General features: G+C 38.0%; 1 long non-coding RNA gene across 2 annotated transcripts; it reads right to left on the bottom strand.

The window, feature by feature from the left end:
- Positions 1-9,025: 9,025 nt before the first annotated feature.
- LOC120287558 lies at positions 9,026-13,323 on the bottom strand. Of its 2 annotated transcripts, none has more exons than XR_005545682.1 (7): positions 13,139-13,323; positions 12,944-13,041; positions 12,705-12,788; positions 9,922-10,267; positions 9,690-9,814; positions 9,434-9,606; positions 9,026-9,272 (listed from the first exon to the last, which is right to left on the bottom strand). It is a non-coding gene; the product is annotated as an uncharacterized LOC120287558 (long non-coding RNA). The 2 variants fall into 2 exon arrangements; XR_005545681.1 differs by having other exon boundaries at positions 12,705-12,864.
- Between the last annotated feature and the right edge of the window lie 829 nt (positions 13,324-14,152).

The following is a 14,152-nucleotide window of genomic DNA, read 5'->3' on the forward strand; positions in this document are numbered from 1 at the left end:
TTCTTCTTTTTTCCTTTCTTCTATAGTTGGGGTATGCCTTTCTAGTTTGGTTAATGAGAAGGAAATCGTACTATTAACTCATTTTGTTAATCTTGAAATTGAGAAGTGCTTGTACCCTAAGTTCTCTTCACTGCCACTTCATATATTATTAGGTAATCAAATACGGATAGTAAATTTTAGATGTTAATTTTTCTATTTAGCTTTAACTCTATTTCATATATAAAAAAAAAAAAAAAAAGTATGGATAGTATCCCCCATTTAAAGAGACTAAATCCACGGTATATATCTACTTTCTATACGAGAACAAATGCACGCTAACCACGCTAAATGAACTTTGTATTGAAAGGATAGAGAATTAATTGCCATACCCTAGTAATATGCTTCATGTAAATGAACAAGGAGATGAAAAACAAATAAATGATGCATTTGTTTCTTGGAAAATGAATTATTTGGAAAACATTTTCTAAAAAATGATTACTTGTATTCCTTATAAAAATAAATGCAAACAAAAATATTTTCATTGTGCAAAAAAAAGTTTAAACTTAAAATTTGTTATTGTTAAAGAAAATATATTTCAATAACTAATTATTTCAAGTGACACGTATAATTATTTTAGAAAAATATTTTTCAAATTATTCATTTACACAAAAATAAATGGAGCCATAGTTTCTTTGAAAATGGGTATCTTTGTTTGATTTTAACTTGTGTCTATGAAATTCTATTTTCCTTTGGTCGTGCAGTATAGCTGTTTGGAGAGAGCTCTTTAAAGTAAGTTTTCGTCACATGTTCCATTTATCGTTACACCGTCCTTTAGGTAACCAAGACTGCCCCTATTCACTATGCTGGTTGGTTTTTGATAACAGAACATTGAGCAAGAATGCATCGAGAAACAAGAAGATAAGGGAGAAACAAAGGGAAAAAAAGGCTGCGGAATGTGGTTCCGCCCTGAGTGATTCATGATATGATAGTTAATGTGGGTTTCATGTCTAGAATCTTGGTCACCAGTTTGATTTCCCTCACACAACAAAGAGGTCATAGGGCGGCGCAATGCCTTCTGGCATTTCCTTTGGAGTGGAGCTAATCCAATGATGCTGGCATTGGGCTTCTGGCATTTCTCCTTGCATGATTGATTTTACGGCACAAGCATCACCGATCAACCGTATATACTAATACAAATTTTTGGGTGGCTTAACCCAGAGAAAATTTTCATAAACTCTTTTCGCATATTGTGAATCACAAAAAAACTAGAGTGAAAGTGAAACGATATATTTTGGAGACTCGAGGAATATATAATAGATAATCTAAGGGGAATAGTCAAGAAAAAAAGTAAATCATGCATTACACCAAATTGGTTGGAACATGAACGGGGCTGCAAAATAAGAGCCAAATATGTTTGATGCAACCGTTGTGCTGTATCTGTGATGTGAAGTATTATACATATGTTTTGTGATTTTCAGTTGAAAGTCATAACATCTCAAAATTAGGTGAAGCAGCCTCTCGCTAGTGCTGCAGCTATTTTTTTTTTTTTCCTAATTGAATCTGCGGCTTGTTTAGTTTATCAAGTACCCTTAACAAGCTCTCACTATGTGCATAATTAGTATTTTCGGAGATCCGTGGATCCATGATCCTTAAATCATTAAGATTTGTTTGATTTTTGCTCCCAATGTCATGAACTGAAAAAGGAAAGATCTTAAGAAGCAAATGTCTGTACAAATCCCTTATCTAAAGGGAGAAAAGAGAAGGAAAAATAGAGAAATAAACAAATATCCATTCAGCTAATTTCATAGAGGACGATTAAAACATGCCATCAGAAAGCCCAGCGAGATAGCCAGCACTCCGAGCCCCCCAATTTTAAGCAGCAAAACCATTTGCCACCAAAAGCAGATAAGAAAGCTACCACGTAAACAGACACAAGGAGACTTTTTGGAAACCACAGGAGAACAAGCACTTTGAATGATCACATCAAGCAACAGATCAAACATGTTGGCCAATCTCTCCCAGCTCTCTTCGCGAGCATGATGATAGGAACATAGGTCTTCCAATCTCGGCTCACCCTGGACACGAATCGAGGAGCCTTCCATCTAGATATTACTGTCTTCATGACCAACATCGGAGAATCCATGGGAAGCGCTTCTTCCTCATCATCCTTGTTCTTCCTATTGTTTCTCATTTCTACTCCAAATCTATTCCCGGGCTAACTTTCTATTCCAGGGAACAGAAAAACAACTTGGCATTATTAAATGGATTTATGTTCTTTTTTTGTTCCGGAGAACAAAAGAACAGAAATCCGAAGGAAGAGAATTGTTCCCATGCGCTGCCTTACTCTCAAGAACAATTTCTAAAAATAAGACATTTTATTTCTCTTCCTTTTTTTTTTTTTTTCTTTTCTTCTTATTCCTCAATGCCTGCCGCTCCTCACCGTCCATTGTCGGCCCCAATTGCCGCTAGTCATCGGCCCCGGTTGCCACTAATCACCGGCCCCATCGTCGGTTATCACTAGCTACCGCCACCAGACACTGCCCCCTACTATGTCGTTGGTCGTCGCTGGCTGCTGCCATTAGATGTCAGCCGTGACTGCTAAACACTTGCCGTTAGCTAGAGGAAAAGCATTAAGAAAAAGAGAGGAAAAAAGGAAAAATCTAAAAAAATTAAAAGAAATTCCTCATAGCAAAAAAAAAAAAAAAAAAAAAAAAATCGTGGGTCACATTCCTACCCTTTTTGTATTTAATGAATAGAAAGTTTGCATAATTACTAAATATGTTCTTTTACTCAGAAATTATTTCAGACTATTTCTGAAAGGAAATTGTTTCTCAAAATATAAATATTACCAAAGGCATCCTAAAAGGATAAAAACTCCCCTCATCTTGAAATGCGATCTTCCAATGAACACTGCCCCTTGATTATTAGCCCAGATGCACCGGATGGTTTCACACGGTTCAGGCACAAAAATTTAATGAGGTTCATCTCTTAGAAACCAGGAATGTCGGATATTTTTGTTCTTGGATGAGACTAATATATATACCAGTAGTTCTCTCTTTTTCCTTCTCTTAACTTGCCCTTTTGGTTGGACCGTTGCCTTCTCATGTACTCTGCATGCGAAATGAACATAAATAATTTCAAGCAATATTGAAAGTCGACGTGAGAATATACATTAACAATCTGATTCTCTGGACTCGCCCGGTACTTCTTCCTTGGATTTTTCGTTTGTTTCTTCCGATTACGGGTCAGGCCTCTATTTTTCTCCATCTACAGCATTTGTACAGCAAAAGTTAAATCTTTGACTATGGCAACGAGTAGCTAAGACCATTAACGGAACTGACCAGAACCATTGCATGAAGGCTCACCTGACAATTGATATGGCGCTTTCCGTCCACCGTTTCAGGCAAGGATGGAATTGCCAGATCCCTGTAGGCGAATCAAAGTCCACCACAAATTGAACACATTCTGAGCAATTTTACCTTGACATGGCACTAAATATTTCCATTGAGGGTTCATGTGCGTCACAAAAACAAAAGAAAACTCATGCATTTTGAAAGCCATACGGCCGTGATTTTGATGCATTGGTAGCTCTCTCACGTCTTTTCTTTAATCTTCATTTAGTTCTATTTTTTAATTAGATCCAGAATGCTATTCACCCTCCTCAAAAGTTCTCTTTTTTTCTTTTCTTTTTTTCCTGCTTAGTCCACAGGATAAAGTAGCAAAAAGATTGATATAACATCTTCCTTATTTCATAATAGTAAAGAAAACTCATAGAAACGTTAGTTCAAGTTTTAACTAAATCCAGCTGCTCGATAAGGTTCAATATCCTTTAAAAAGAAAGAAATGATTTGTTTATACGAAGACACATTATACACTCGCACCATGTTATTTTGCACTTTATACTTGGTAATAAAAATTTGTCTTCAATCCAAAAGATTGTTCAATGTTAAGACTTTTCCTTGTAAGTAAAGGTCCCAACCCTTGATATCAAATGTCTAAGAAATTTTTTCAAGAAATGGGAAAAAGAAAGAAAAAGAAATCTTAAATAGGTACATTCATGGAGCTCATACATGAGCAGGAAAATTTCTAGGATCTCCTTGTCTATACCCAGCACGTAACTATTAATTTACTTTTCAAAGCATAAGTATTAACTGATTGATCAAAATGGGTGCCTAATTTCACTCTTCTGGGATCACGATAAGATTAAGATGGAAAATATTGAACGAGCAACAGAAAGCAGACCCTGTATACATCTCTGCTTTGGCAGCAAGTTTTGCAGTTCGTTGCTGCTTCACTTGCTTATAAAACTCATCTGCTGACTCTTCAGATTCACTGTCCTCAGAGTCGGCACCTCCATTAGCCTCAAGATTCCCATCTTCCTCACCGAGATCATCCTCCGGCTTAACTCCAACTCCAGCCAACACTTGAAGCTCATGTTTCCTCCGCCTTTCTCCAATATCATCCCTCCTTGGCAAATCATCATCACCCGACATGACCTTCCAGGAGCAAGATGAAAAGCTTCTCATTCATAATATTCATCTCAGGTTTAACATGGTACTGTCACTTAGAGCTTCCTTTGAATCCTTTCAGCATTATTATCATACTATCACTTGAGCTGTTTTAAAAAAATATAGTAGAAATCTAGAGCGAGGCCAATCCTTAAAAAGATTGTACTTAGGTCGACTTATATTCATTATTGGCCAAGGGCGACGTTGCGTGTTGAAATTGGCCGAGAGCCTAAACTCGGCAAAATAATAATAAAAGTGCAGCGGCTTTCTTAGTTGGCAAAGAAAGAAAAGCCTAGTCAAACTTTGCTTCTCCAATTCTCCATATCGTCGATAGACCGGCCTGAACAAAATACCTTTAGCTTGGAAATAGACCGTGAATCCTTAGTCACGCATTTTCGAGAATTTTTCTTGGCAATTTCCACATGCTTGTGTTGGAGAAAGAAAATTTTTGAAGCTATCCTTTGACTGTACGGTCACACAGTCATGCTAGTGTCACGGCCCAAAGAAACGCATGGTCCAAAATGTTCTCCGAAAAAAAAGTCGTTACTGACCAATGAACGAGTGACTCTCGGCCTATCTCTTGAAGCCCTAGTATTTTACTTGAGCTTCTAGAAGATCCAGTTGTAACTTTTGTAATAAATGTGATAGTTAGGGCGGCTGAGGAGATGTAATCTCTGCCATCAAATTGAGGAGAGATTGATGGCTATGGTTGAGCTCGTACTTGTATAAGTAAGACCTCCTCTCATTTAAGACACCCAAGTGAAATAAAATCTAGACCTTCTCTTTAGAATTTCTCTTTCTCTCTCCACGATCTTGTGAGTCGAGTGTGAGTAAGACTAATTTGAGAGAAATCCCAAGATTTCTAGATCGATTGGCTTGTGACACTAGCTATTAATCATGAAATTTGAGAAGGACGTGTTCATGATTAATAGCACAATTGGTAAAACTTAATCTGCAAACGAATGAAAATAGAAGCTTTTTTACAGTTGTTTGTTTCCAACAACCTTTGGAAGTTTAAGGGGGGTGAAAATGACAAAAGTGGAGATGATCACCCCTTGAAAAAAAAATATACATATAAGTGGAAAAAACTTTTTTCACCAGATTTATTTTTTATAGTAATGTATCTATTTATCTGCTTTGATTATTGAGTGTCATTTTCATTGATTGCATACCCACATGATCACCCATTTAATCTAAGTTGCTTGCAAAATATATTTTTTTAAATAAAAAAGAAATTGCAGGGCATTAGAAATTTATAGCGAAATTAAGTTTCTATGCTCATAGTCTCTGGTTGGTAAGAATAATGTACTCTCCTAAGCTATATTTAGTGCATAACTGTCATACCAATAAATGAGTAACTGTCCTACCAATAAATTATTTGTGGCGATTCTTAAATGAATTGATTTTGCATGTTAAAACCCAAGTTGCAATGAATAGGGCTTGGGAGATTGAGCTAAGTTTTTGGACTTAATAATCCACCAGCTTCCTTTTGGAAGGTCGTTAATAATCCACCAGCTTCCTTTTTGGAAGGTCGTGACAACCAATGGTATTTATAATAATTGTGTGACGGTTGCTCCTTAGTGGTTCCTGGCGGTTGCATTCTTCTCAAGTGGTTTCTGTTGATTACTTGTGTGCTTTCACAATCTCTTGAACTTGTTCTCGGGTGGTCCTTCTGTCAAAATGCGTGTTAATTGCCCCATGACTTTCCCTCCAAGTGGTTGCTCCTTTGCTGCTCCATTCCGGAAATCTTGCACCCACATTCTCACAATCTCATAATCTGGTCCTCAAACAGTTGTTCTCTCAAGAGTTCATGTCAGCTATTTCACAATTTCAATCAACTAGTATGATGATCTCAGCTTGAAATCATACCCCTATACTTCTCACGCAAATGCTCATTGACTACCTCACTGTTGTAATTGCTTTGTCCTCTAGTGTTTTTGAACTCCGAATTGTATCACCCTTCCAACATGGAAGGGGAAGGTGAGGGGTTCAAATCCCCACCTTCTCAGGGGAGATGGGGTGGGGACGAGTAAGTTTCAGGAGTGGGTTTCGACTCCCACGTCCTGCAAGAGGCAGGGCAAAAGTCTGAAAGTGAGTGTAGAGTAGGCATAGAGTAGGACTGACCAAAAAAGAAAAAAAGAACTCCGAATTGTATAACAGCACTTTTTATGTATTCAATGAGTTATACGTTTGTCTTTCGCTCATCGATACACTTTTTGATTATTATTAGCAGTTCATCATAGTATGTTGAAAATTGATTGGTAGTGTCCATCAACATGTGTCACTCATGCGTGTTAACATCGATGGCTAATATCAATGTGGCCATTGACAATAAGTCACATGCACGGCAACATCCATTCATTAGTCATGTGTTAATCACACGGTCGCCTATGTTCATGTATCGATCATGTATTTGTCCATGTCGATGACTCGATATTTTTTGGTATAAACATGAAATAAAAGTGCAAATTTTTTGGTGTAAACAGGGAATAGAAGTGCTGATTTGGCTCCACATAAAGTGACCATTCAATATATGCGATAGGAACTTTGTGTATTACTGACGTGTCGCTAGATTAATTTTGGGGTATCATGGAAAAGTATAATTATTGATTTTTTAACATTAAGCACAATATAGGCATAGATCATTAATGGTTTAATATCACAAATTAATTGAACTTAATCTACATATGAATGAAAACATAGACTTTTTGTGGTACTCCAGCCGTATTTTTTCAAGAACGTTTAAGTCTACAGGGAAAAGAATAACATAACTGGAGATGACGCAAAAGAAAAATCAGCTCTTATAAATCAGAGGGAAGGTTGGATTTTTGAGCAAACAAAAGTCATTAGTTTGATTCCTTAGAAAGCGAAACGATTATAAAAAAATTGTATGCTTTTGTTTGCTGATCCCTTTATTTTCTTGATGAAATTATTCTTATACTTCTTTTGCTTTCACAGATACATTCACAGGAGCATTGCAAGAACTAGAACTACCTCTTGGTTCAAGCTTAGCTGAAAGATCTCAAGATTGAATCTTATTCGTTTCACTCTAAGTTCATCTAAATGCTCAAAGGTCTTATTGTTTAGGCTCGTTACGGCTTTGTTTTGTCCATCTGTTCTTCCTTTGAGTATTTTACTAAAACTCGCTAGAGCTTTCAAAATGAGAGAAATAAATGGGAAGGGTATTATGCACATTGTATTATTAAACCTCTATCTATTTTTTCCTATGATTTTCATGAAGAATGAGAATTTCTTCTTTCGGGATGAATTTAGTAGATATGTAAAATTCATAATCTTGTTTAGTGTAGAAAAATTTCACAAGAACATAATAATTAGAGGATTCAGATTCCACCAGAAATCATAAGCTAGGCGCCCTTAAATGATATTGATGAAGCGATCTTGTTGCTATGTTTAATTAGATATATGTTCTAATGGTCAAATGCTGTAGAACTTGTGAAGATCATGTAAGAAGAGAGGAATAGGGAATTTAGGTTCAAGAGAAAATCAACGGGGCTCTTATCTTAAGTATGAGCTCAAAGCGAAAATCTGAATTTTATAAAATAATAAATAAAGAGGAGAAATTTAAGACAAGTTTCGGAATTCAGCTTCCCTATCGTGCGTTGGAATCCAAGTTGGAAAAGTCTCACCTTGTCTCAGAAAAGGAAATAAAAGCAAAGGTTATTGTGCAATTTGTCGCCTTGTGGGAATGAGAAATAAAATAAAAGAAAAGTGTGGTTGAATTTTGTTTCATAATCCCAGTCCGCGTTGACTTCTCCAGCGGTGGCATATATCAACGTATACGAGGGTTTTGCTTGCGCGTGCCTTGCTTCCATGATATATCGTAATTAGCACCGCTGTTGAGAGGTAGAGGCGACTTCATCGTGAGGCTTCAAAGTTCAGATAATTATATCCGTGAAAAAAAGATGAGGCTTTGAATTTTGAATAGTTGTTAGTGTCGTCAGTGGGTGGTTGAACACGCGTCTTCGGTCTTCGAACACACATGATTAGCCGCAAAGTGATGCCACAGAAATTACTTGGCCTGATTATATATGTAGGTGTAAATTGCAAAATAAGATGGTTTTTAAATGTTTAAAGCACTTGTTTCTGTAGGAGGAATAGTATCTCAAAATAAGATGCCACAGAAAGGCTGTCACACTATTGCTATTCTTGTGGTAAACTAGAACACTATGCAACGTACCCTAAAGAGTTTCCATTTGACGAAAGCAAAATGAAAGGAAAATAGCATGTTTTATGACCCATGGCTCCGAGCAGAGGTACGGGAACACAGCCCCTTTTGCCGTACCTTTTACGAGCCAAATCACCCTCCGGAAGATTCTAATGAGACCATACCAGAGACTCCTCAACCTTCATCTGCTATCATTGCTGCTCAGGATCATGTTCCTTTGGCTTATGTGGACCAAGCACAACACAAAAAAGACAAACAGAGTATGGAGGTGCCTGAGTGCAATCAACTTATAACAGCTGCAAAACCCCTACAGTGGCAACCTCTAGTCGAGGAATCCTCAAGAAGAGTTGAGGACACTAACAAGCTACCCGTATATCAGCAACAACTTAAAATCAATGACATGGTAGCAGGTTCTTTCAAGTCAAAGAAAGTTAGCAGCTCACGTTTGAATGCAAGATCAGGCCTAATCAAGAAAGCAAAACGACTTAACACTCATGATCTTCGAACTCAGCTACAAGAAGGACTCGATGAATCCATTTTACAAGATACTCCCATTCTTGCGGCAGATGATCCTACATGTTGGGCCTTGGTGGCTGGCCCTAAAATGCCATCAAGTGAACAATGAGGTTAGTAAGTTGGAATTGTCAGGGTTTGGGCAATCCCCTGACAGTTCAAGCTCTTAAGGTCCTAGTGACCCAGGAAAAGCCTGATGTTTTGTTTTTGATGGAGACAAAAAAACCAAGAAAGGAAGCTTATTTACCTTCAAAGGAAACTTAGATACTCAGAAAGCTTTATAGAAAATCCAATAGGCTTGGCAGGTGGTTTAGCAGTTTTTTGGAATGACCAGGTGTCCTTGAAGGTGGCCCAACACTCTTCGGCTTTTCTAGACTTTATATGCACGGACTTGGAATTTGGTTTAGCTATGCACCTCGCCTGTTTACATGTTCCAGCAGTTTATCATCTCAGACAAAAGTTATGGGTGGAAGTAAGACAAATCAATATTTGTAATAACCTACCTTGGCTGTGCGTAGGTGATTTTAATGAAATTTTGTATCCTTGGGAGAAAGTCGGAAAGCGTATTGCCGAACCTCACCGAATGTTTTCTTTCCGTGAACTCCTTAACGATTGCTCCTTGATGGATCTGGGTAGCAAAGGAAGTGCATTCACATGGATTAACAACCGAGATGGAGAAGACATTGTGAAAGAACGTTTGGACAGAATGCTATGCACTAAGCAATGGAGACTAACCTTCCCTCACGCTGAAGTATTCGCTTTACCAGCTCTTGGATTAGATCACAGCCCACTTCTATTATCAACTGAAGCATCTCGAATTAAATATCAAAGAACTTTATACTTTGAAGCTTACTGGTTACGGGACAAGGAGTGCCGCTCCATAATTGCTGCTTCCTAGGCTTCTCACCAGTTTGGAGCAGCGACTTTACCCCAAAAGTTAAGTGCTGTATCTGCCGCTCTCTCAAATTGGAGCCGTTCCAAATACACCAACACTAGACACCAGATAGATTCCCTTCAGTATCAGCTCCAAAATCTAACAAATCAGCCTCATGGTCATTATGACAAGGCTAGGATAACCAACCTGAAAGAGCAAATCCACAAGTTATGGCAGCAGGAGGAACAATTTTAGGCAATGCGATCAAGAGTAAATTGGCTTAAATGGGGAGACAGGAACATGAAGTTTTTTCCTGCTACTACAATTCAACGAAGACAGCGCAACAGAATAAGCATGTTGCAGGATGATCAACATAGATTGGTACGTGATCCGAACCACCTCAAGGAGCTGACCTCGCATTTTTTCAAACATTTATACGCTTTTGCAGGGTAATAGAGACTATGGGCCAACCTTTGCCAAATGTAGTCCAGTGGTGACAGTGGAGATGAATGAAAATATAGTAGCATATGTCACTAGAGAGGAAGTTTGAATTGCAGTTTTTCAGTTAGGAGAAGCTAAAGCCCCAGGGCCTAATAGTTTGAATGGCCAATTCTATCAATCCCATTGGGATATATTACAAGATGATATTATCATGGCTGTGCAACAATTTTTTCAAACTAGGTGATGCAACCTGGTTATAATCGGACTTATATTTCTCTAATTCCTAAAATTTCCCACCCAGAAAGGCTTGATCAATTCCGACCAATCAGCCTTTGTAATTTTATCTACAAAATTATTTCCAAGGTCCTAGCTAATCGTCTCAAGCCCTGGCTAACAGAGCTGATAGCGCCAGAACAAAGTGTTTTTGTCAATGGGAGGTAAATTCAAGACAACATCATAGTGGTTCAAGAGATGCTTCACCAAATCAAGACAAGGAAAAGGAGAAAACAGTTTCAAACAGTGCTTCAGTTAGACATGCAAAAAGCTTATGATAGGGTGGAATGGGATTTTATCAGAGATTACCTCCTAAAGCTCGGATTTCACGCTCGATGGGTACACTAGGTATTACAGTGTATTACAACCATCTCTTTGAGTGTTAAATTTAACGGAGAACCTTTACCCTATCTTCATCCAACTAGAGGTCTAAGGCAATGTGACCCACTATATCTGTACCTGTTTATATTGATGGCCAATGCCTTATCTATGCTTATCAACACTGCAGTGAACATGGGAAATCTTAAAGGTATCAAATTAAACCGATGGTGTCCTACCCTATCTCATTTATTTTTCGTAGATGATGCCATTTTCTTCCTAGAAGGGAAACTCCTAGAATGTCAGAATTTAGCTAATGTTCCGAACTAATATTGTTTAGCTACAGGACAAGCAGTAAATTGAAACAAATCTAGCATGTTTTTTAGTAAGGATTGTCCTTTCGGCTTGCAAGAGAATCTAGCCAGAATTGGCAAGTATCTTGGAATACCTTCAAACTGGGGAAAATCTAAAAAGGAGATGTTTGTGTGGATCCTGGGTCGAGTACATTCCAAGCTTACTCCAAGCTGGAAGGGTGGAAAGAGAAGCTTTTCAAAAGGGAGTAAGGGAGTTTTGATAAAAACAGTTGTTCAAGCAATTCCACAATGCGCAATGTCTATTTTTAAAATCCCTGTGTCAGTTTGCAAAACAATAGAACAGAAAATCGCAAGATTTTGGTGGAAAACAAGCAACATCAAGTCTGGTATACACTAGAAGAATTGGGATGCTCTTAAAAGTAGGAAAGATGATGGCGGATTGGGTTTTAGTGACCTTATTGCTTTTAACAAAGCTTTACTAGGTAAGCAAGCATGGCGGCTATCTCAGCAACCTTCCTCACTTTATAGCAGATTATTAAAAGGATTGTACTTTCACTCTCAAGATTTCTGGCATGCAACCAAAGGAACAAGACCCTCCTGGGGATGACAAAGCATACTGATAGGCCGAAAATCTATAGCAGAAAATATGCAATGGTCTGTGGGTGATGGGACACATATTAAAATTCAAGAGGATAGATGGCTGGCCAAGGGGGTTATCGGTGGACCTGCACCTAGAGGAGAACCTGAAAAAGTAGCAGATTTTCTAATTCCAGACAACAATGCTTGGAATACTACCCTCCTATGGCAGAGCTTCGATATTCAAATAGTGGAAGAGATCATTTCTATCCCAATTCGACCACAATACACTGAGGATAGGCTCATTTGGAGAGGAAAGCAGAATGGTACATTTACTGTAAAAAGCTACTACAACAACATAAGAACACAACAAATCAAGAACAGTCATAATCACGCATCTTCCTCCTTTCAGGTGCCTCGCAAACTATGGAATGCTATCTGGAAAATGAATTCTACGCCTAAACTTCGATCTTTCCTTTGGTCAGTTTGCAATAACGCTTTGGCAACTAGAGAAAATCTATACCATCGACACATATTATCAGATCCAGTTTGCTGTATGTACAATGATCAGATCCCAGAAACACCAGAACATATTTTCTTATTATGCCCATGGACTCAAAATGTTTGGTTCAACCCAGCAATCAACATCAAGCAACATTTCCGTGGAGTTCATCGGATAGAATCATGGTTGGTCGACTTAATTGAAAACAGAGACGGCTTACTAGATTTGGTGACAACTGCATCCATCCTTTGGCAAATCTGGAAAGCCCACAACAACTTCATCTTTCGCCAACAGCAACCAAACCCTGAACAGGTCGTGCAGACAGCTTTAGCAAACGCCAAGTCCAGTAGATGCTATTATGGGGTGAAACCGAGACGAAGCTTGCAACAGGCAGAAACAGATCAACGATGGCGTCCACCGAATCAAGGAGTGATCAAAATCAATATAGATGCAGCTTACCAGTACGATTGTAGTGAAGCTTTGGTGCTTGCGTGTGTCGAGATTTCTCTGGCATTGTGATCGATGGTTTTGCACAATCCGCCACTGCCTCTTCGGCCCTGCAAGCAGAGGTGATGGCTCTTAATCTAACGCTTCAATTCTTGCTGCAAAAAGGAAAGGCCGTAGATCAAATGATTATGGAATCCGATTGCTTACCTCTTGTGGATGCCATTCGAAACCCTAATCTGGTGCCTTGGGAGATAAGGTCCTTAGTCGAAGAAACCACGGCGCTTCTCTGTCGGTGCCCTAATCTACAGATCGTCCATTGCAAAAGGGAAGTGAATCTAGTTGCGGATTACCCCCCTTCTAACTGGGTTTATACCCTCCTCCTTTTCTGCAAGATCTTCTGTATTTTCAACAATATGCTAAATGTCTCTTCTACTTAGCGATATTAATATATTATCCGTTTTTAGACCCCAAAAAAAAAAAAAAGTGCCACGGAAATTACTTGGCCTAATTGTGTAGATGTAAATTGCAAAATAAGATGGTTTTGTAAATGTTTTAAATGTAATTATATTGAGCTTTAACCAATATTTACAACAAAGCGGCACCAAAACATACACTCATAATGAATAAAGGCATAGTATCTCAAACCCTTTATTCTTCTAAAGAGAAGTTATCAAATATATTTCAATTGTGAATGAAATACAAATAAATGGAGGATACCCCTGTATATATAAGTATAAGACTAATATAACGGTAGAGATTACGTTTCTCAACCATCTACTCACAATTATTATATATGTGTACAATTACTATATTGCCCACCATAAGAATATTCAAGAACACTCGAAAAAACCTTTGTTTTTTAGAGATAGGTTAAGGGTCGCTCAATTATGAATCGATCATAGCATTCGTTCTGAAACGATCGTGTCGATTCATTAGGCCATGACACGATGCTCTATGTTTCTAGGTGGGGATAGTAACAAAGGGATGATATCTAAATTGAAGCCCTTTTTATTTTTTCACGCTTTTTTTAGTCAAGTTATTTGACTTTTAATGTTCTATGTTTCTAGGTTGGGATAGTAACAAAGGGATGATATCTAAATGGAAACTTTTTTTTTTCTTTCACTTTTATCATGGTACTTGCAACGGATAAATTTTACTTTTGTCCACTTTCATGCTTCTTTTAGTCAAGTTATTTGACTTTTAATTTGTCTAATAAGATCT

This window comes from Eucalyptus grandis, chromosome 8 (assembly GCF_016545825.1).
Source record: "Eucalyptus grandis isolate ANBG69807.140 chromosome 8, ASM1654582v1, whole genome shotgun sequence".
Lineage (NCBI taxonomy): Eukaryota > Viridiplantae > Streptophyta > Magnoliopsida > Myrtales > Myrtaceae > Eucalyptus > Eucalyptus grandis.